Source organism: Argiope bruennichi, chromosome 10, assembly GCF_947563725.1.
Source record: "Argiope bruennichi chromosome 10, qqArgBrue1.1, whole genome shotgun sequence".
Classification (NCBI taxonomy): domain Eukaryota; kingdom Metazoa; phylum Arthropoda; class Arachnida; order Araneae; family Araneidae; genus Argiope; species Argiope bruennichi.
The window spans coordinates 95,817,211-95,839,572 of NC_079160.1; the positions used below are offsets into that span (position 1 = coordinate 95,817,211).

The window sequence follows — 22,362 nt, forward strand, 5'->3', positions numbered from 1 at the left end:
TTCCTTTTTTTATATCCTTATACTAAGAATTCGAACTAAGAAACTTCCTAGAAAGTTAATTCAATTGTTCTCTAAATTCCAAACCGACATACTCGGTTCGAGGAAATGATTTTTGGGGACTCTTTTCTTTTGCAGAGTGAAAAAAATCGTTTGAATGAAAAATTCTGCAAGAGGGTTAATTTTTGTATAAAAACAGAAACACTTTCTAAAAAACATTTTGTTGATAAATTGAATGCTTTATTTTTTGGAGAACCGCAGAACCCGAAACCCTTTTTTTCTAGTGAAGAAAAAGCAAAGGTTTTACAATAAGTTGGGGTTTCTTTTTCTAAACAAATGGTGACTCTGGTATCGAATTTCGATTCGTTTGAATCTCTGGATAAATCAGGGGGAAACTTCCTCCTGCAAGATGCGTTAAATGGATGATGGATTACAAGATTTTCATTTCGTAATATTTCAGATTCAGAAATCGAGGATATTTTTAATGAAATGAGCATCAAGGCGTTTGAGCATTAAGGCTTATGTATGAATGAGAGTTTTGAAATGAGCATTAAGGTTTTTGTGCATGAATGAGATTTTAGTGAAATGAAGCTGCTTTTTGAATAAAGTTGCGAGTAATTGTTTTTTTACAAATATCCCTTCCAAAAATTGAAAAATGAATAAACTTGATTTTATTATAACGTTTTAAAAATTTGTATTTACAGATCAAATAAAGTTTAAATAAATTAAGATCTGAATACAATTGACAGAAATGGACACAAATCTAATAATTTATATCTTATTTTCAAAAATACTATGAGAAGAACTTTATAACATTGAAGAAGAAATAGAAAAACGATTGGAAAAGAAGCGATAAAAGTAACATTCTAGGGTAGTAACTAAATACTATAGTAACTACACTCCTAAGAAACATTTTTTTTTCAATTAACAAACATTTAGAATTTTTTTAAAGTTATGAATGGGAGAACTGATGAATGGTTGAAGAGATTTTAAATTGTGAATTTTCTGCTGATAATATCATGTTTTTAATAGAACGTATATTTATAGCACTACAAAGGGACTATTAGATACTAATAGTTGCAAATATGGACCTCGGTATGCCCATGAGAGATGAAATCATACAAAAATTTGAGAAAAATTACAAACGTCTTTCAGATAAAATGGTTGCAGAAGATTATTTAAAGTCATATTCTAAAATTCGACTTTGTAGAAAAAACAAAAGTTGTCGAAAAAACTTTCGATACCCTATTTTCTAGATTTTTCTTATTAAAGGTTTCCTCTCCGATTAATTCTTTTTTATTTATTTATGCAAGAAAAAAATCAGTTCTACTCCTCCTTCACACTTTATCAGGTCACGTATCCGAGTGCAAACATAGAAGTCTCTTTTGGATAGCCAACTCAACAGCTCAAAATAATAAAACTGATATTCTATATTTTTTATTGAATAATAACACAGATCGATTGTTTGCTTGGATAAAACGTGAGCAGTGAAGAAAGGATCAAATTCGACTCTCTTATTATTAAATCAGAATAAAAATAAAATCTATGAAAGAACAGTGAACTTTGCATACTTTGCCAAGTATAGTGTGTCATACTTTGCTCTATTGCTTTGAGTGTACTTGTTTATAGTCCTAATGTTGCTTCAAACGGGATATATAATATAACTAAACTAAACTTGAGTGTATGTTTATTCCACAATTATTGATAAGCTAGAGACTCAACTAATCAATAAGCGGGGGAAGGGACATTATACTTAAAAGTATACTAATGGTTGCCGAATAATACTAAAGGAGAAATTCGAATAAAAGTAATGTTTAATGAAGTTTATAATGAATGAAATTTTTATAAACGTTTATAAAACGTTTTATCCAAGTTTTATAAAAAAAAGAATTTTCATTTATATTCTTTGTCACGTGCGACCGCGGTGGCCTGGTGGTAAGGTCTCGGCTCGTGAGCCGTAGGGTTTAAAGTTCGAGACCAGATTGAGCCGAAGAACCGTCGTGTAAGGGGTTCTGTTGCATGTTAAATACATCAGGGCTAAACGTCCTCTCGTTGGTGTGGATAGGGGGATACCAACGCAGATGTCGTCCTCGTCATCTGATCATGGTTCGAAATTACTATATCCGTCCTAAAATAGCACTTGTGTTGCTTTACAACAGTCCGTTAATATAAATGAACTGAATTGTCGTGTATGCATTCACAACTTTTTTGTGGAAGTGCTTCTAATCCCATTTAGTTAAGCATGTCTGCACAAGTCAATGAGTTGGAGCCCCGCGGAATAGGTGGAATATGATACGCTGAACGAATGAAGCGAATTCTGCACTTTTTGAGCCTGATTGCTATAAGTGAATACCTATCCAAATGATATACGCATTAATCCGAAAAATTCAAGATAGAAACTTTATTCATGAAAAAGGAAGAAAACATAAATATAAAAGCTGTTGATACATTCAAACAATTCAGTTTGCTTTGTTAGGTCTATGCTTATTCTCAACTTTTCTTAAGAGATGTTGTTATAACCAACTTAATTCCATCAGTCCCTTCGTTACATAAATATTTCTAGCCAAATCATTGGGTAAAAGACTCTTGGAAAAGACGAAATCTAGTATTTCCTATCCAAGATATTATTCACCAAGCGCTTGATACAGAGGCGACCATCTCTAAGAAGGGGCCCCGGTGCAAAAAACCATTTGGGGCCCTACATTTTTTGCAAAGTTAAAAAAAAAACTAAAAAGCTACAAATACGAACATATATTACTATTGCTTGTTTTTTAATGCATGATTTTGTTTTTGTTGTTAATTATTTCCGGAAAATTACAGTTTTTTGCAATTTTTTTTTTTGATGCTTAGTGTAGAAAGTGCATTTCAACGTTATGCACACATACTTGATTGAAGACAATACTTTATTAATTTTAATTTGCTGAAAAATTGCTCAGCATTTATTATAGTAATTTGCAGTGTAAAAAAAGTTTTAGTACAATTAATACATTCAGATATAAATCATTTTAATTATTAATTAGCATATATTGCAATACGTGTTGGACGTTATTTACATATCTTTCATTCACAATCAAATCAAGCAGCAAAACCATTTCCTGGATTAGGTTTTCATTTACATTGCTATTATAAAACGTTACAAAGTTTTTCGGAGATTTTTCTAATCATGTTTTTCTAGAGTCTTTATATCAGTGATAAATTTGAATCACTTTAAAATCTATCCTTTATCTGTACAATAACAGTAGTTATAGAGTTAAAAAATAACATCCAAATTCCTCAACCGGGTTTTCTATAATTTCATTTTCTGCTGTTTCGAAATATAGTTTTCTCTTTTTTCCAAATTCGTTTTTCAGGAATATTTTTTGAAAGATTCAAATTACGTGTTACGTTTTTGCTTCCTCTAAAAATGAGTTAAATTTTGGATTTTAGTTTTAATTTTACTGGCTAAATTAAATGCCCAATCGAAAACAATTGTTTTTATTTGAAATAATTTATTGATAATGCTAATTTTAGACAATATTATAAACCATAATATTAAACAAAAAATAAATGGCATTTCTTGTACTGAATCCAATACACTTTTAGCTTCGGGTACTGCCGTATTATTGTTATTTCCATGAATAAATTTTTCAAGGGTAAAACAAGTTTCTTCAAACTGTATATACACTGTTCTAATCGTATCGATTTTGGCTTCCCAACGATTGTCGTATAATGGTTTAAGAGTAATATTTAAATGCTTTTGTAGAATTTCTCATCTTTTTGTAGAGACAGAAAATAAGCAATATAAACATTGCAATATTTAAAAAGAACTTACAATATGTACTGCTGGAAGTGGCCTCATAAATTAATAAATTAAAAGAGCATGATAGACAAGGCTCATAAATTGCATGAGAGTTTAGATCAATTATTCTAGACTGTACACCTTTATATTTCATTTTCATGTTGTTACTGTTGCCGTATGCCTGTCCACTACAATCTATAGTATCTAAACAAAGTCCCCTTAATATTTCCAATAGAGCTTTTGCTAGTTCTTATCCAGTCACATCAGTTACTTCAATAAGCCCTATAAACGACTCATTTATACTTTATCTTTTCTCTTCAAAATTTACATAGCAATCAAAGATGAAAATGATTTACCTTCAGCATTCTTAGAAAAAAACTCCTTTCTGTTTCACAGGTCTATTTTTAACACTAAACATTTTAAACCTAGTTATAATGCTTGGTCATAAACCTGAATCACTTATATGCACTTGATCAGATTTGTTATTGACATCGTCGTTTTTTATGATTCAATCATATTTGCATAAACATATTGTTCTTCAAGATTTTCACAGTTTCTACTCTTTTACTGCAAGATTGTATAGTTTGTGAAGGACTTTCCTCGCCAGTTGAAGCTTGAATTGTAATTTCTGAAGTCGAAGCAATTTCATTGCCAGAATTACTTTGCAGATAAGAAAACAGATTTACTTGCAACTTTTGAAAATTAATCTTTTTTTTCTTTCTTTTTTTTTTTTTGAAGCCAAGTCTCGATACCCAGGGCGATACTTCCGCGGCATGCACATGATTAGATTTAACAATATTAAGCATTTTATAGTATGAATTATCAAAAGTTATAAATGCAATTTAACCTAGTAGGTGAGGTAAATGACCGTACTTTATGTTTATAATAGGTTGCACACTTGCACTAAACTGTATTATATCTGTAAACTTCTTATACTTCAAAACACATCGCTTGCTCCAGTTAAATTTCTTCCTCTCTTCCTTCCATCCCGCTATTACCGTTTAGAACATTATTTTAGTTGATGATGTAATGATTCAGCTTCTTCCCTGGGTGACCACTGTGACATTCCTTTTTCCCACACTCGATAATTTACATTCCGGGCCATTCTTCATCAACGAAACTCCCACAGTGTTAAGTGCCTCCAGATTGCCAAATGGAAGACCCTCCTTTTAAGTACGGTCGTCTGGCCAATTAGTGCTAATCCAGATAAGGAACCACACGTCCGTTTCCCAGGGAAATAAATCGTGTCTTCGAAAGGCGTGAATGTCAAACACTCCAGATGTCCAGATGTCCTTCATTTTTCCCATTGTGGAGGGTGGATCATCAATGGACATTTCCCACGGGCGACCAGAGACGATTCAGGTTGTTCTGAACGGTTATTGGGTAACAGGGAGTGGACAGGAAAGGTGGAGTCTGAGAGAAAGATAAAAGGTGAGATTTTTCGGAAGAAGGAGGAGAGAGGAGCTTGGTATGAAGTGGACTTCTGAGAAAAATTCCACCCGAAGGAAATTCGGTGGGTTCCTAGAGCTAACCCTGGAGTAGCCTGAGACGCCAACCGCCTGTTAGCTGTTCTTGTGAAGGCGTTTTCTCCAAATTTGTTCGAGGAACTATTCTTGTTTAAATTTCGTGCTATAAATAGCATCATTCATTTAACCTAGATGAGAAAGAGTTGTTTTTATGTAATAAAGCTGTAAATAAAGAATTTGATCATAACGCTACCTGTTATTGGATCGAGACTTTACAATGATCATGATTGGGGCCCCTCAATCTTGATAATAATAGCCCGAATCAGAAAACTGCAATAAGAATTCTTCGAGAAATAATGAATGTACTATATTCTGTCTGTTTATCAGAAACTTGAAATGGCGAAACGGGATATCATTTAATGTATTGAATGATAAGCAGGAAATCTTCCATTTTCTTCCAAGACTAAAGCACTTGTATGAGAGCATTAATCACATACTTTTCTTCCTTTTGCGGATTGAGTGTCATGCAATATATTCTCCACGCAGTTTCTCATTATTCTAGTATAAATGCCTTGTATTTTTTATCTTTTTACTAGTAAATATTTTGAATTTCCTGTAAGTAATTCTTTTTGTAATTAGTAATTTAATTTAAAAGTAATGGCATTTTATTTATACTTATCACTTAAGATGAAGTTAATGTTTCTTTAGTATATTATATTTTAATGTAAAGTTCGTTTTTTCTTTACAATGACGCTTCGAATATACAATACAAATATACTTTGAATATACTCTTGGAAAATGCTATAAAATTCGACATAATATATTTTCCCAACACTAAATTCTGAATGGTGGCAGTTAATTAAAAAAAAATAATAATAATGTACTTTTGTGTCCATAAAACACTGCAATGCTGCTTAGAGTGACATCTAGTGACGAATTTCGAAATGAAATTTTAAATTCAGTCAACCTGTATAATTTCTTTTTAAAGTATTCTTCCATTTCACTTCTATAAATTATTTATTGCTTTTTTTATATCATTTTAAAATGCAAATATTAATTTTCTTCCATGAAGAGAATCTGAGACACATTTAAACTCAAAATATTCTTGTTAAAGTTTCAATTTTTTTTTTCAAAAATTAAATACAAATATATGAGTTTTAATTTTGATTCAGCAATGTAAGAGATATTATTTCAATTAAAAATAGAAAAAAATATTTAAATAAAATATTGGAAATCCTAACATACTTAAAAAAAAAGAAGAGTCAATTTATATATATATATATATATATAAGGCTTTTTTTTTTCAATTTTTTTGAATCAGAATTAAAGAGAAATGTTTGAAAAAGATATATCCTAAATTTCATCCCTTAATCTTTATCGGCTCTAGACTTATAATAATCTGAATGCAAGAAATCTTGAAAAAATGCACAATGGAAAAAAACACATTTAAAATTTGAATATTTTTTGAACAGACTATCTGCAGCTAATCTCTGAAAACTAGGCATCAGTTTGGTGACAATTTCTTCTCGCAGATCAGTTTTAATGGCTATCTTCTGAGTAGAGGTGTTTTGTTTGAGCGCTAGGGCTCGATTAAAGAAGCTTAAAGGTCCTGGCTTATGAGAGTATAATATTGTATGTTTTGGTTTAGAGTTTATGGAACTGCAGTGCCGCAGAATCGCATAAATATCCCTCTTTATCTCACTGACATTGTTTTTCTTTCAGACTATGGAATAGGGGAAATATCTGGTAATTTTTTATAGTTGAATCATTCAGGCTTCCGTGCTTCTTTCCACCAAGTGTTACGCCTTTTTTCTTGTCATTGTCTACTAAGATACGTAGAGCATGACAACATTTGTCTGAGTGTTAGATTTTAAAAAAACACCAAAAAATAATTATATCTCTCATTCTAATTAAGATGGAAACATGATTCAAGCGCCATTTTAAAAAAGACTGAAACAGATAATTTAAAAAAAAAAATTAATAATTTTTTGTGGGGACACAAAACAAATTTCTGTGTCCCCAACCCAAATAATACACAAGAAATTTTTAATGCAAAATAAAAAAAAAGCTGTAGATGATGATATTGATGAATATTAACTATTTAATTTTCAGAAAAACGACGATGCTTATAATTCCTTAATTTTTATATGTTATTTTTAAAAAAAATATTTGAAATTTATCTTTTTGAAGACGAAAAACGAAAGTGGCCTGAAATCACGAAAAGTTGCATTCGGCGTTTATTATTTTAATTTGCTAAAATATTTACTTTATAGTCTTAAATGAACAATTTTTTTTCTTTTCTATCGCTTTTTTCATTAAATAAACCAATTAATAATTTTAGAAAATACTTTGATTAAATTGAAACAATTATTTATTTTATCTTTTAATATATAAAACTTATATAACCAAGCAAACTTTCTTTAAATAAGAAATATTCTTCACATCAGTCTGCAATATTATATTTCTTAAAGGATGTTGTTTAAAAATAACAAATGGGATTAATAAAAATAAATAAAATGAATTTCTGGAAGTAAATTATTATTTTAAAAGATTTTTTTAGTTGATGTTAAAACTTATTCAAAAATTTGACTGCATCATTATCGCTCTAATCTATTTAAATTTTAATTTTATAATGATAAATTTTTCTCAAAGAAATTAAATTTATCCTTTAAGCCTTTCCAAATCTTTATAATCTTTCCTTTTCTTATTTTAAAATTATTTCGAATATTTCATTAAATCTATGCTTAAAATATAATTGAAAAAATGAAAGGGGGAAATCCTTAGTTTATTTAGCAAAAGCTACAAATCCCAAGCGACATGTTTTGAAACTTAAGTAAACACAGCAAAAAGCCGAATTTTCTCTATTGTGCCATCTGCGAAATCCAATTACACATAATTACGGATAAAAGCTAAATCTCCACACCTTATAAAAGTTAATCCCTGAAAACCTGCATAATCCCTATAGACCTTGTAAAAGCACGCATGGATTAGAAAATCTTAGGAAGGAATAAATTATTTCTCGAAATTCAAGAAACAAACTGAAAGATTACTTTGAGAATAGAAATAAAAGAAAATAACGATTTGAACTTCGAATGAAATATAAAAATAGATTTAAAGAATATTACAGTAAGGCAAAACTAAAACAAATTAATTTTATCATTCCCAGTGTGATTTAAATCATTGCACTGATGCAGTTGAAAAGCCGGTCATGTGTTTCTTCATTTGCATTATGCGTTTTTTGTTATTTCGGTTAGTTTAGCAAACTTGCGAATTTTTATTAGTTAATATTTTTATTATTAGTTATTAATTATCTATATTAATTTATTTTATTAATTATTTTTTTATTATTATATTATTGAATATTTAATTGATTTTTTAAATATATCTGCCTTTATTCTTTTATGCGGTTTTTCTCAATAGAAGGATAATGAAGATATCAGAGCACATTAAAAACACATACATGGGGCCCAATTAATTTTAAGACACACGTCTTAGTTTCAGAATGACAGCAGACAGCTACAGCTATGAAAGTGGTGTCTAGGTATATCAAAATGACTATATGCAACGTGATTATATCATGTAAAACACTGCATAGCAGGGATCTTTGGGTTTAGCATTTCTATCTCAAATGTGATACAAGAAAAAGGGAAATTGTTAATAAAAAATTGTGGAATTTTATCAATTTTGTAAGACAAGATACCTTATATTCATATTAGTGGCAAGAATAAAAAGTTCAAAATCCAGATTTGTTCCATATGTTCATATATAACGTCATAAACGGTTCTAGTCCTCTTTGGTGGCCAATTTGTTTGGTTATATTATTGACATAATATGCTGTAATTGATTAATATGAGATCCTTTTTTTAAAAATTTCACTTTGTTATTCAATACGATTGAAAAAATGAATTCATTTAAATGTTTGCTGAAAAAAAACCCGCTATTGAATGTTTTGTTGGATAAAGTTGAATTATAGAATAACGTTTTAAAAAATTGGATATCAAATTGAATTAAACGATATTATTAAACTAAGGAAAACAAATTATGCGGAAATGAAATTTATTTCATTCGAGAATTAATTTCATGATTATTAAAATGATGAAAAAACATTTTTGTTAGATAATTGTCCCGAAGTTACATCAATTTCCATGGGCAAGTCAGCGATTTTCCATCTCTTGTTGTATTTTCGCCCTCGATTAAACTTTCTGTTTGAAACTTATTTCTTGATTTCTTTTATTTTTTTCTTTCCTCTGGATGAATGGACTTTGTGGTTACACGGCGATCCCTCTCTAAAATATTTTAAATAATATTTTACAGCTAGATTAACTAACTAAATGAAGAGCTCAATTCAATGCGACCGTAAAAAATTTCAATGAAGTAGTCAGAAATTCGTTAGATGATTTGTCTTTATTTGATTGTTGTCATTCGAATAAGTAATAAGTAATCTGACGGATTTCTGAGCCACACACATTAGCGTTTCATATAGAGAGATGAAAAAAAAAAATGTTACAGGAATCTTTATTTTCTGTTTCCGAACTCCTCTCTATCGCCCACAATATAAAATTTGGCCTTTACTTCCGCTTCACTTTTCATTCTTTTTACCACATCAGTTGGTGTACTTGCACAAGCAACAGTAATATGTTGTAAGAGGTCCAGCAGTATTGGCAGAAACTTGTCGCTTGATTTATTTCTACAGGAAAACGTTTATTGGGTTTAATTATTTTTTATTAAAAAAAAGCTTTATTTTTTTTTGTCCCTTCCTATTGACTTTACAATTTTAGAAAACGCGAACAAAAAATATGCATTTTAAGCATTCTGTTCTTATTACTTATGTGTACGTACTATCCACCTGTTCTAATTCAATAACGCCCTAGAGTTTTATAATTGAAATGTTTCCTTTATTTCTTAAGTGACAAGGAAATAAAAATAATTCTTTCTTTCCTTTATTGTTTTAGAGACAAGAATGCTAAATGTTTGAATTTGCCACTAGATAAGGCTGCTAAGTATGTCGTATTTGAAAAAAGACTGCATTTGAAAGGTAGACGTTGAAGCTTAAAGTTAACTTTTTTTAGGATTAGGCAGGATTCACAGTTATAGAAAGTGTTGTCGACAAATGTCTTATTTGATCATGGGATTTCTGAAAGGAAATGATATTTTTAGGTAAAATTGGCTGCATTATCTCTAATTTTAAATGCTTTATAGATTATATTTAAAAAGGCTAGTGGAAGAATAATTGCATCTCATTTTACGGAGTGCCCTTGTCCTACCAGGGTTACTTCGGATATAGATATAAGAAACTTCTGGTACGGTGATTGGTTTTCACCATTTTGTTGGGTATAGAAATGCTGTGGGGTCAGCCACCCCATTCCGATGACGGAACATGCATCCCGGGAGAAAGTTGTTTCATGGCCAGTAATGGCACTTAGAATTCAATCTTAGATCCAAGGTCCTGGTGGCCGACCATTCAAATTTATTCGTGTATTTTATGACAGGTCAGAGTAGCTGTTTGTGATTACCCAACGTCTATCATAAGAACTGTTTCATACCAATATTAACTATTTTTTGTTCAAAATGCGGGTGTAATTGTTATTTAAAACGTGTTTTAAATGTTTTGTGAATGTTTGTGAACTGTTTAAATATGTTTTGTGAACTAATGAATCGTACATGCCTCTAACCTCTAAACATTTATATCACAATATATTTTGGTTTATGTCATTCTAGATATATGCATAATTTCATTAAATCATGTTTAATAACTTTGGAGATATCTGATCATATTTGAAATGTCACATTGTCGACTGAAGATCATGTCAGCCCAATAAATAAAGTGACCATCCGTATGGAAATAAAACTGTAATTATTTATTTCTTTATCGGTCATCATCAAAATTGCTAAAAAAAAAAACGAAAATTTGATAAGTTCGTTTAACGAAATTAAAAATTACAACTAAAAATAATTCGCATGCGTAAATTAGAATTAATACGATTTAAAAATTAAATAAAATGAAGCGAAAGGAATATTGGAATATAATTCAAAAAATTCCCGTTAAATGATGAATAAATTGAGAAAAATTTCAGGTTATTTCTTGGAGATATATATATATGTCACTATATTCAGCCAATTTCTTTAGCTTTATCAATACTGAAACCCCCCCAAACGTCCATTCAACAAACTACAACGGACACTCGAGATGCCTGAATACCATTGCAAATTTTCCTTTTCTTTTCGTTCAATATGATTGATTGAATAATCGTAGCGTGTGCTTTGTTAGTAAGAGACGCTGGCCCAAATGGGTTTAGCGGAAAGAGGTTTTTCTAAGAATTATCAAAAGTTGCTAGGATATATATTTGTTTAATAGCGATCAAATAAGCAGGGTCTTTTTTGTGTATCACCCCCTTAACCTTAAGAACACACTCTCTCTCATTGCGGATTAGAGAGGGTAGGGAATATTTCTAATCTTTGAAAAAGAAACTTGGATGGTTTAGTATTTTGAAAAATCTTAAGATAAGAGCTTAAATGCATCAAACCTCAACTTTTGTCCTATGAAACCGTGTAAAGACAAGGGCGATTACTTGTCGCATGAATTATCATCCTCGTCATGATAACAGTTATGAACTTCAAGGTCTGTTCCAAGCAAACCTTTTATCAGTTTAAAGACTGGGCATTTATACAATAAAACTAAAAAAAGTTACGTTGCATCGCACTGAAATGAAATCTTTTTGTCGCAAAGTGATCGTATATATTTTCACACTGTTGGATGTGTATTTCATTATATATATATTTGAAATCTTTTTATTTATCAGAACGTCAAGTGGTTAAAAAAGCATATTGTCCACACATAATTATAGTTTAGAAGTTAGCAACTATTTGTTTGAGTTATAGAAGATAGATTCAATTGTACGTCAACTATGGTTAAAGGTTCGTTTCTCTTTAACTGCAATCAAACTCACAGCTCAATGGGACCGGAAAAACCAGACCATTCTGAGACAGGCAATAAACAAACTTCTGAAAATAAATTGCGCCATTTCATGGTTCACTGGATAAAGATATTTGTTCTTTTACTTGATAATTTACTGGGTAAAGTGATTATAAAAGTGTAAGCCTATTTCGAGTTATATAGCAAGAATTCTATAACGTGCTTCATTCAATCTTAAAAAAAAGATGTAGGAAGTAATTCAAAAAGTTAGCGATAAATTTTACAGACAAGCCAAGTTTGCACTCAAATAATAAAGGTACGTAAATATTTAATAAAGGCGTCTGTTGCAATTTAATAAATTTTCTAATAATTATTAAAGCGCTTTATTTCATAAATAATCCAAAAGAATTTTAGGTTTGAATTTTCTGCAGTATTTTCTTACTGGGATTTTATTAAAATATCGGTATAACGAAATATATATATTTTTATGTTATCATTTTTATATAAAATATTATTTTGGTATATAATTCTGGTAATACAGCACGTTTCGTGTTCATCAGTATTTTGCAATATTATGCAGCATCATATTATAATATTCAATATTCAATTAAATTACACAATATTTGGGTTAATTTTAATATCATGCAATACTGTATTATATATTTGGGCTACTGAAGAAACTAACAAGTTTAAAAAATAATAATTGCGACTACTCTAATGAAGATAAATGGCTTATATACTTAATCCAATAATTCAGGGTTAGCAGAAAATAATTTATATCCCGCTTCAGTGGGATATAAAATGCGTCCTATTGATCCAAATGAGATAAAATTTGAACTACAGATTATTGAGATGATGCGTTTTATATTTATTAAATAAAAAAAATGTGCAAAAATTCACCGTTAGGTGGTGTTTTAATACACATAAAACCATTTAATATGGTTTATAATTGTTGAATAAAGTAAAATTAAAATTGCTCAATATGTCCGTATTTATTTTCAACAATATGCTCTAATAGGAGAGCCATATTTTCTATAGATGATCGGAGTAAGTCTTAAGAATATTGAGAATATGGCGCCGAATATTCTCCTTCAAATCTGGTAAATAGGAAGGCCTTTGAGATATTGTACTTCAAATAATCCCTCAACCAAAAGTCGCAACAGAAGATGTCAGCGAGAGAGGAGGCCATGCTATTGGGAAATGACGGCTAATAACTCGTGCTTTTGTGAAATGCTGTATTAACAATCGCTTTACACGACGTTCAATATGAGGTGGTGCACCATCCTGCGTGAAAATGATGCCTTGAAGGCATCCACGATGTAGAATAGTTGGGAATACAAAATCCCTCTGAATATTATGGTACCTTTGTCCTGTGAGGGAAAATAGGTTTGGAATCCATTTGAAGTTTTCATTTCAAAGAAATACGATCCAATGATAAAGGTAGCTGTAAAACCACACCATACTAAGAGATCTAAGGGTTGTTCCTGAATAACGTGAGTGTTTTCCTCTGCCCGAATTCGGCAGTTGTGGATGTTAAGTTGACCATTGAAAAGTGGGTCTCATTCCTCCACAGAATGTTCCATAGCCAAGTTGTGTCAAACACCATTCGAGCAAGGAACTGAAGTGCAAAAGTTTTACGGACCTCTAAGTCCCTGTCCTGCAATCAAGTCTGTGCACCTGCACAGACTTGATTTTGTATGGATAAAAATGCAATATTTGTCGTACGAGTTTTCGTACAGTTGAATACAGGAAACAACTGGCGAACGCACCCAATTATGCTGCGACTGACTGCTGCCTTCAACGAGCGCGGTCGTGACATTTTAGATGCTGGAAGACGGGAATTTTTTCGTCCTTTACCTGGAACAATGCCGAGTTGCCCAGTTTTTTCAAATTTCTGAATCATCTTGCGTAGGGTACCTGGAGACAATGGACCTCTTCGTATCTGCTTCATACGACGAAATTCCTTTAGAGCTGCAGCGAAGTTTTGTTGGTCCTGGTAGAACTATTTCATCAGTACCGCTTTTTTTTGCAATGTAGGCATGACAAATAGAGAAGAAACTAATGTTCGCGCAGAATCCACCTTCTTTTTATCCAAAGAAAAATGGTAATAGACGTGCGCTGTAACTCAAATTACGTTTCACATTTTCAAATATGCAAATAAATGCCATTTATACTACATCGCCATCTATTGGCGAATTTTTGTACTAATTTTTTTTAATTAATAAATGTACAGTGCATCATCTGTATAATCTTTAGTTCAAATTTTATCTTATTTGGACCAATAGAACGCATTTTAGAACCCTCTGAAGTGGGTAACTTATTTCTTGCTAACCCTCTATATTAATTGGATTAAATATATCAGCCAATAAGTATATATGAATATATTCGCTTATATGCTTAAAGGGCTTATATACTTAAATATACTTTAACTTTAATTGCAAATAAAATTATACATGTCCATATTGGGAAACGTAAAAAATGAGACTAGCCAATTGAAAGGATATAAAATATGCAAATAAAGTTGATTTAATTAGAATTATTATATTCACAGATATAAATTAATGGAAGAAAATCAGTACATTCATTGATGAATGTCAAGCATAAAAATTAAAAGAAAACAAACAGGAATAGTCTATTGACGATCTCCAAAATGCATAAATGGTTTTCTGAATCTCGTATTGACGACACCCGAAGTAAAATGGTAAAAATGCCGCATTCGTATCTTCATTACTATATTTAGCTAAGTGATATCATTTTTGAGGGTTATTCTTTCAATAACTTTTGCAATAATTTCATCTTCAAATCTCTTTTAGATAACTTTAAAATAGATTAATGGTTTCATATGTATAGATGTTAATAAATAGTATGTTATAATTTTGAAGAAAATCAGACATAATGGTCTTTCTGAAACTTTTTCGTATATACTTTAATAATTATGTATGCATTATTTACCCCATGACACAGATGAATGATACTTGCTACAGAAATCATTAGCTGGAGATATTTGGAGATTAAACTCTGGATTGAGGATAATATACAGCAACAGAAACCCGAGCGTGTATTTTTTTATGTTATTTTTCAGATTAGTCGAAACTAAAATTTGACATAATTGCAGGCAAATGATCGCATATCACATTTCATACATTTAAATCTTTACATGTCTGCTTCATGGCGTAGGGGTAGCGCGTCTTCCCCATGATCTGAGCGTCCTAGGGTCGAGTACCGGTTTGGGGACGGTTGTTCTTCAGCTGTTCTGTCTGTGAGATGTGTGAATGCCCCTCCCACCCTCCTTGAAAAAGGGGTTGTGCAAGCGGATTTGATGCTTGAGTAGCTAAGTCGTACTCTTGGCCCTAGTTGGTGCTACTAAAAAACAAGAGGTGCTCCCTTGGCTCAATATCGCTGACTCAGTCAGCGAGATTGTCCATGGCAAGGGCCATTATAAACAACAACAAATCTTTACATTTTTTTAGTTATCCTGTTTCCTTACTTGAGAAAATTCAGATTAATAGAAGGCCAACCCTATAATAGACCTGATGCCAGATTTTATATGAATCTATGTTATATATGTTAAATCTCCGATTCAGAATTTATCCATCTATTTCTTTTACTTTTATTGTTATTTGTGTTAATTTATTTTCAGACAGTTTGAAAAAAGATTACCTTTGAGCTGATTCCTTTCAAAATTTGATATAAATTTACAAATTTGAGTATAATTATCGCAGGCCAAATTTCCTTCGTCTTACTCAAAGCGTCTGTAAGTTATTGCATCAGACATAAAATGCATATTAAAAAATATGATTTTTAAGGGTGAGAATTCAGTGAAGAGACGGCAAAATCTTAAGTTCGAATTTTCTGCAGTTACAATACTTCCTCTCTTTGAACTTTGTAATGGAAAGAATGGTTACAGTTTAAAAATTCAAAACAATTCCAATAGGTTAAAAAAATAATTTACTTTGTGTCATGTGAACATCCAAATTCGATAATATGAGCAGTCGTTTACTAACACCCAATCAGGAGGTGTTCAATACAACGACCACGATTGTAATTGGATTATATAATTATTCAGTGGCTACAGGGCCGTAAATTGGAAGTGCAACAGACTGGTTGTTAATGGGTATATTCTACAATCTTGAATGTGCTATGAAACTCCATAGATGAAGTTGGCGCCTTCATCATTGATCGCTAGACGTTAAATATCCCTTAATCCGATTTTGGCGGCCGTCTGTTCTAAGGTTACTAAGTACTAAATCCGCCAAATAAGGGCATGATAATAAGTAAATTATAAGTTAGTTTTACAAAATCATGACGAAGAATATATTTTGGATAATTCATGAAGAGACGACTATACATTCTTAAAATCTGCATTAAGATGGCGTAAATAATCATTTTTGAATCATTATCAAAGCGATTATAATGTTTTTTTAATAGTTTTCTTGATAGATATTGTTACAAAAATATGATAAATTCTTCCTTGAATTATGTGGGGAAAAAACCAGTTAGATTGGTATAAAAAAACCCGATGATTTATACTGCATGAGAACATAATATACGGATAACAAAACAAAGACGAAACTTATACAAAATAGCAATGTAACAGCAGTACACGAGTAAATAAATCGTAACTGCACAATACGCTCAGAGATAACTCACAGGAAATCAGCACTCCAAAGTCAATGTATATTTCGCTCAACTACTCCCTCCAATTCATTTCTAGCGGAATACTCACTGCTGTCTTTGTCTCTGGGGTTTTTATAGTCTCTGTGACCTGGAATTGAATGGTCTGAAAGCAGGAAATTGGATCCAAATAGAGATATCGCCAAATTTCTAAAATATTCTGTGTCCATCATTTTCGTCGTCAAATCTCAAACTGATCACCAAATTTATTGCCATTGTCGAGGGCATTGATTTAACATCCATTCAGCATCTATTAGAGCTAACTGTAAAATTGTCTTCCTTACATAGATGCTTATTGGACGGCGAAATAATATTACAAATTCGTAACATCACGAAAGCATGATTCGTCTTGAAAACTTTCATTTCGAAAGAAGGACTTTAATCTAAAATCGAAATAATTTAAAACATTTTAATTTTAATTTGTATCCTTTATTGTGTTATATGAACTGCGACAAATTGGTAGAAGATAAAATGGGAGGTAGTAGCTATTTCTATGTCAGCAATTCATCATAATTTGAATATAAAAGACATTCAATCTTTTCTGGAATTATATCTATCCTAGTTGAATCAATTTCACTTAATGAATTTTGAAAAAATCATAAATAATACTTCCTCGGAATAGTTTAATCGAAAATGAAATGTTGATTAATTCACACTGCATTTTTATGTATAATTCGTTATTTAATAATTTACATTTAATGAATAATGCATGCAATTTCGAAAGCGTAATTGTTACACAAGCAACATAAGTACTTCTAAATCTTTGGAAAGAGGTTTGGCATTGTGCTATTACACAAACTAATGCAAATGAGAGTTTATTGCATGACTGGAAATAATTCTGATAAATTTGCTCAGATATTATATTACCGTTATTTACATCAGCTTTTTAAAATTATGTTTTGAAAATTTGATATTCCTACTACAACGTTACATCAAAGAAATTAGATTTCAGAAATGCATGGCAAAAATGTAGGAGAAATATGAAAATTAATAAAGCAATAAATAACTGAATAACTGATATTTATTGCATTATTATTGTTACTTAGTAATATTTGTTTCGATTTACGATTAAAGAACGATCAATTACAGTTTACTTACGATATACGATCGCGAACATTGAAAAAATTAATAAATAATATAATTTAATCTGAATTCCTCACTAGTCATTCATTTGTGGTGAATAGCATATAATCCAGTTAACAACTACACTACAAGAGCGTACGCTTTTGTATCTAGGTTTTGTTACTGGGCTGCAAAACCGCAAGGTCCCAGGTTCTATCCTCGGCAATCACATACCGCTAAATTGGTGACCTCGGACGATGAACCTTCAACCTTCGTAAGAGCTGTTGTGGCGCCATCTACCCGCAACCAAAGTCGTCAGATTCACTTGACGCAACAAACCACAGTCGTCAGACTCACTTGACGCAGCAACCACACACTCCTTACTCAACTGGGTACAGGCCCATTTAGACAACAGCTCAATACATCACCACGCAACAGCCATATCGTCTCATTTCCGACTTACTGGAGGGAAGAGTACTGTGGTGAATAGCATATAAGCCAGTTAACAACTTCTCTGCAAGAGCGTAAGCTTTTGTTTCCTGGTTTTGTTACTGGACTGCAAACCACAAGGTCCCAGGTTCTATCCTCGCGCGTCCCAATCCTCTAAACATTCTCTTCTCGAGCTGGAGATAAATGTTGTATGGCCGATATGAAAGTGGAGGATTAAAAATAGTTTTTTCAAGATTTTCAATGAATTCGTATTTAAGCCCAATGAATATAATATTGCATAGATTTTAACATATAGATTTCAGAAGTGCTCAAAATTAAAATAGGAGGCTTTTAATTAGAAACAAAAATTATTCAATCTTATAAACGTTTAATCACTATTAAATATGTGTGATTTTTTTAGTATGATTCAAATACTTGAATTTATATAATAGTATTTCATTTAGAATAAAGTTCAGTTTTTTTTTTGTTTTTTTTGTTTCACATAAAATATAATTTTTGTTTTATATAAAATAAAAAAAACCGTAATAGCACAGAGAAAGTTTGTTTTTATATATTAAGAGATTGCAATAGTAAATACCAGCGATAAATGCAAAAATTTCAATTGCTAAGTATAAAAAGTTTTTCCTGAAATACACATGGGAATGAATTAAATTATATATACTGAGACATTTATCAAAAGACTTTTGTACCTAGATAAATAACGCAGGGTTTTTATTTCGATTTGAAATGGTGCATATTGAAATCATTTATATATATTATATGCTAGTGCATGAATCGTATTTTTTAAACTTCGGATACTAAGTGTTAGACATTATTTTGCCATCAGTGATAGTTAGTATTCTCTGAAATTCTCTGCTCTAGAATAACTTCGTGTTATATCAATACAGGAAGTTTGGAAAATAATTCATACGTTGATAGTTAAAATTTCTTTTATGTTTTTATATATATGCATATTGAGTTGTTTAAATGAATCTGAAATAACAAACTTTTCATCTTTCAACTCAGCATTGGACGTAATATGAAAACAATGAAATAATACTTAGAATGTATTGTCCTTCTTCTGAATTTGCCCTCTTTCTTTTCTTTAAAAAAAATTTTGAAAAAGAATCTGAAATGATACTGTTTTTACATTTTTGTATATTGGATATAAAAAAAAAAATCTTGCAATCATCAAAAATTCAGATCAGATTCATTCATCAAAAATCAGAAATTCATCAAAAATTGAGAAGATGATTTGCAATCATCAAATCATCTTGCAATCTTCAAAAATTGAGATTTTGATGACTCGAAACTTTTCAAACCTTCTTGATTTCAAAAACAATGATTTTTGGCATTATGTCTGTATGTGAATACGATAAAACAAAAACGCACTGAGATAGTCAGATAAATTTACTATGCGGATGTAAGACCAAATTTGTAGTTTTCAATCAATTATTGAATGCAATCCATTCAAAAGAAATCCGTCCGTCTGTCTATTAAAACAAAGTGAACTCGATAATTACAAAACGTAATGAGCTACATAAAAATAGCATATAAATGTAATATCTAAATACAGATTCTCATCAATCGAATAAAATCATTCGAAAGTTTGATCATTTTTTATCTGAATTTTCACATGTGTAAATGTAGTAACTCATTAATGCAATGATTTAAATCAACGAGATTCGGCGTGTGATCCTGTGATTGCAACTTCAGTTTCTTTCCAAATTTATTAATAATTAATCTGGAGAAAATCCAGCATTCATAATCTCATGATATATTAAGTAAGATTCATTTCAACTATCTATGTTTTGTAATGATTGTTCGCATATGCTGTAGAAAGAATTCACGCCGTTCCTCAAGATATTTAATTTTATGCGCGAGTGTGTGTTGGAAAGGGGGAGTGGGATAGGCCCTTTATTTGAAGTATGAGGGGAAGTTTCAAGCACACCACACCCGTTAATCAATATTTCATATAAAAAAATGAATGATTAGGAGGAAAAAAAACTATTTGTTGATTCAACATATTTTGAAAACTTACTATGGAGAAGGGTAAATATTCCTTGCTCAAAACGTGAAGTTAAAAGAAATCGTTTTTTTTTAATGAGTATTTTGATTGTCTTGACGTAACGTAATAAATTTATTGACAGTGCCTGAAAGTTTGATTATGATTTCATATTAAATTTTGAATAAATTTTTATAGGTGTTTAGCCTTTCCAGACATACAATTACTATAATATTTTTGAAAAGTCACAGTTTCACTCAAAAACAATTAAGTAGAGGATAAATAAGTTTTGCAAGAAAAACTATTAAATATTCTATAGAATTCTAGTAAAAAATTCTTAAACAGTTCTTAAAATATTCTTCAGAATTGTAGGATAAATAAAACTATAAACGGTTTTATAATTGATTTGAATAATTACTGATTAGTAAACTTTCAGAAAGAGATTTTCGGATTGTAAAAGCAATTCTATAGTTGTGTTCGATTTATATAAATACGTCAGAATAAGGCTTACTTTTTTTTCTGCATAACTTAATGATATCAAATGTAAAATTTATTAATTAATCTATAATGAGAAGAGTTATTTCATACTGCTATATGATATATGATATACTGCTTATTTCAAACTATAATAAAAATTGAATTTTATAAATAACATAAAAATAAAGGTATTGTTTATTCAATTTTATTTTATTTTATTGCTTAATATAAAAAAAAGTACAAAAAGGGATGAGAGCAGTTGGCCCGGGAGCAATATTGATAAATGGATAATAAGGATTACACAAACAAATAAGAATAATTATTCTTTACATTATTCAGTTGTTACAATGTATGATAAATATATATTGTAATCCTTTCTTTTCAACTCATCGTTAATTTTTATTGCTTTGAACTAATAATATTTAAGGATTATTTAGCGAAAAAGAACAGAAAGAAAACGAAATAGAGAATGAGATTGAGATTGGCAAAACGATTTTCAAAAGAAAAATGAGCTCAAGATATGCTTGAAAAGAAATAATACTAAAAGAATGCTAAGACGTGTATAACCAAGATGAAAGAGAATCATGATAATGTGGAAATGAGTCTTACGATTTTCTGTATTCTAAATTTCTGGGCTTGAAAATTTTATTATATTAAAAAAAAGATTTTCAATAATATTCTATTATGAAGATTTTAATTTATGTTAAAAATGTGTTATTAATAATATATTTGGAAAAATTAGTTATTTTCCACTATTTATTTTTTTCGTGAAATTTTAACATGATTTTCTAGATATACGTTCTAGATTTAGAATTCTAAATATGCATTTCATTCATTTAAAAAAACTACGTACTTAGAGCTCTTTTATAACTACAAACTAACATATTAAATTTTTTGACTGAAAAAATTAATTAGTAATTAAATTCAAACATAAATCTAAATAGACTTTTATCAAAAATTAAAATAATTTTTTTAACTGCATAAGTTATTCAAATGTTTGTGGATATTTGTTTTGAAATCACAATAGAATTACAGTTTATGATAAAATATTTTAAATGAATGACAACAATTTTGTCACTAAAACGATTTTAAAAAGAAATGTATTCATTTTTCACAATTATAATTTTGAATTTTTTTTTGTGTTGAGCAAACTCAATTGACATGGAAATAAATGTATTACTCTCAACAAATTATGAATACATTGTTTTCTTTTAAGAAAATTAAGAATAATTTTCAACATATCGATAGATCTCACAATAAATTTGTAAGAAAAATAAAAGATCATATTTACCGAAAGATTTCACATGCCTTTCTTAACGAAACATTAAACAATGATTAGTTTTAAAAAAATACAAAATTTTAAGCTCAAGTTATTAGGAATATTTATCTGTCATGTATTAATAGAGCTATCATATTACATGGAACCACACATCAACGTTGACCTTAGTGTAAAATTAATTTCTAAAGGCACAATGATTTGAAACATTTACTTGATACATCTATACTAAAATGAAATATCCAAGACTTTTTTTAAAAAGAAAATTTAAAAAATTATAAATAA

The 22,362-nt window shown here is 30.1% G+C and overlaps 1 protein-coding gene across 1 annotated transcript in view; it reads left to right on the top strand.

Moving 5' to 3' along the window:
• LOC129987663 (glycine receptor subunit alpha-2-like) overlaps positions 1-22,362 on the top strand; it is a 138,457-nt gene that overhangs the window by 5,914 nt on the left and 110,181 nt on the right. The gene's annotated exons all lie outside the window — the stretch shown is intronic.